General features: G+C 42.9%; 1 pseudogene; it reads right to left on the reverse strand.

The window, feature by feature from the left end:
- Window positions 1-1,634: 1,634 nt before the first annotated feature.
- Window positions 1,635-2,684, reverse strand: LOC119960718 (annotated as a pseudogene).
- Between the last annotated feature and the right edge of the window lie 410 nt (window positions 2,685-3,094).

The following is a 3,094-nucleotide window of genomic DNA, read 5'->3' on the forward strand; positions in this document are numbered from 1 at the left end:
CCCCTCCCCGGGGGATTAACTGGAATATACTCGCCCAATTCAAAATTGTCTCCCAAAAATGAGCCAAAACTCCTCAGTAGCTTCATTATTTCACTCATAGTGGAGACTGATATGTTCTGTGTTGTGACTGTGGCAATGATGTACACAGAACATCTAGCTTTTTGAACAGTAATATATTTATTGACAAAATGGATATGAGGAATCATAACTGACAAACTATCATACAGATGATAATGAATAATTGAACTCTCCTGGAACCACTTCTAATGCGACTGTCCTCTCATACAACCTACTGTCAACTTCCCTATCTCTGGCACCACATGGTGTATCTCCATCGCCACCTGCTGGTAGGAAGTTGTATAGATAACTATAGACATTAATTTGCATGTGCAGATCACCACATCCCCCTTCCTTCGGAAATGTGAGCGTTTAACAAATATACTTGTGCCCTATAAAACATGACATGCATAACAATCTCAAACGTATCATATATACAAATCTGACTGCTTCAAAAAATATGATATGCATAACAATTTTAAACTGGCCACTTGTACACAGTTCATTATACGCTCAGTCTTTCAGGTTAGTAACATCTTCTTGTTGATCTCCTGAACCTTGACCGAGTACGTGATCTTGTTTCATTTTTCCAAAGACTGGTTTTCTGGCTGGTCTTTGAATCACCACCTCTTTCAGCTTTTTGAAATGATGCTTCCTACTCTGCGTGTGTTCTTGTATATTGGCCTTATGCCAAGGCTTGTGTCTTCACTGTCAGGGCTGCCATCCGGTCGACCGACTGTGTTCTCGACTCTTCTCTTACCCTTCCTTCGCTTTTTTATAATCAGCTCTTTTCTTCTCCTTTTCTTCTTAGCTTTAGTGGCATCATCCATGATGTTGGTGCGGTTCACATTCACATCTGCCTGTGCGACTAGAGCATCATTCTTGCTACTGGTCTCGGCCAAGGGATTGGCTGTTTCTTGGCCCTTTACTGCAATGGCTGCTTTTGCAATAGTAGCAGTTTCTGGATCTGCTGGTATGAAAGTTGTTTCTGGCTCATCAGCCACAATAGATGATTCTGGAGCCTTTGTTGGATTGAGGAGTTTTGGTCAATCCATGGCGCTTGCGCTCGAACGCTGAGCTGCATGCCTATCACCTGGTGAGGCATCCAAAGTCGACATACTTTGGGTCACTTTCGCAGTTGCAGACGGGTCTGCGACAACAGGAATTATCTGCACACCCTAGCATTCCGCTATCTTAGCTGGATCAATGTTCTCAACATTCGGCATTACTTCTTCACTTTGTGTTTTAGTCTCAATCTGTGGATTCATCCTCATGTGATATAATGATACATGCTTCATCTGTTGTTGTAGAACTGCATAATATTGTATCCATCTGTTCTTGCTGCATGTTTCTTTATGGACTGACCTCGAGTACCGGGGTATTCACTGCAGGAACTATTGATAAATCATCGTGTCTCTCTGGAGCTAACTTCCCCAAAATGGGGATTATTTCTTCAGTGACCAGTTGGCTGTTCACAGTTGATTTGTTCTCAGCCAATTTGTCTGCTGTTGCAATCTCACTTTCAACCTCGGCAGCGAGGCCAAATGAACTCAGTAAACCTCATTTCATTTTCATTTTCAACCGTCATGGTCGTCATCTTCTGACTCATCATCTCCTTCTTCACATTCCTCATCGCCGTTATCATCATCGTACTCATCATTATCGTAATCATCATCATCGTCTGGAATAGCCTCTCCTGTGAAGTATAACATTGCTCGCAGAATTACGTGTTCCTGCAAAAAGTGACCAATGTCAAAGTCATCAGCGAATCTTACTGCAAAACCTTTGTCCAGTTCCCCATCCTCTGGAACTGCAGGAGGACTAAACAAATTGAAGAAAGAGTTATTTGGTACAGTTTTTGTAACTGTCCTACCAGAGCGCCGACCCTTATGCTTCTGCTTCATTTTAATGGTCTTGATTGCAACGTTTTTTTCTTTCTTCTAATCGATTCGGCATCCTGTGCATTCTATGATTTCTGGTTCATCAAAGAAGAAAATATCTAACTCATTGGATGGTGACTCCATCTTGTATGTTTCAGTCACTGTTTCATTTGTGAAATACTCATTGGGCTCAAACGTAAACTCCAGAGTAAATCTCATTGGCTGCCCCGGACCAGAAAATTTGACCTCTCAGTCTTGAAAATGCTTTAGGATGGGCTCATCATGCTCCTGTATCATCCCACTGAACACATCAATATTCTTGAAGACTGTTAACCAGAATTCTGGAATTCCTATTGGCTCCTCCATCGCTCCATCTGGAATATCTTCCTCCGTCTTGACTTTTGCTTTTATCACATCAGGTAACTGCGCTAATTCATCTCGTTGCCATTTCCAATCATCCTCTGATGTAGCGTTGTCTGGAATATACAGCCACTCAACTAGGTTCAGTGCCTCACACATTTCCGCTCCTATGATGGACTCCCAGGCTGTGTCCACAATGTAAAATGTTATAGTGTGACTTCTGCTGTGTAGCCAAGCTTTGAGCTCACATGCACCTAGCGTGGCAATCTCCTTCCCATTGTAGTCTCCCAGCAGTCTTGCTTGAGTGATGACTGACGGTTTGATTCTCACCCTGTTCAAATCTGACAAACCAATAAGGTTGTTCTTCGCTCCCCATCGAGCTTGCATTTAATTAAAGTGCCATTGACCGTCAATGGAATCGTTCAACTGTCTTCCACGGAGTCAGCATCACCATGACTATTGCTGCAACCGGTATGTAGGACTTTATCACTTTGCATATCACTCATCGTGCCCTCAGTCGAAATCAGATCAACGAAAAACAGGTCTTCGATGCACATCTCATCAACCACATTAACTGAACATGTTTGGTTCCCAATCGGACATGAAATACATTGCCTCGCAAAATGATTTGTTCTGCCACACTTGGAACACATCTTCCCAAATGTTAGACATTGTCATGACCCAAGTTGGGTGTCGCATTGCTGGCACAAAATGGCAGATCCGGTCAGCCGTTTAAAATGGACACCCCCACTGGGAGCACGGTTCTTATTGGAATGCATCACCAAGCTTATGGCACT

This window comes from Scyliorhinus canicula, chromosome 1, assembly GCF_902713615.1.
Source record: "Scyliorhinus canicula chromosome 1, sScyCan1.1, whole genome shotgun sequence".
Taxonomy (NCBI): Eukaryota; Metazoa; Chordata; class Chondrichthyes; order Carcharhiniformes; family Scyliorhinidae; genus Scyliorhinus; species Scyliorhinus canicula.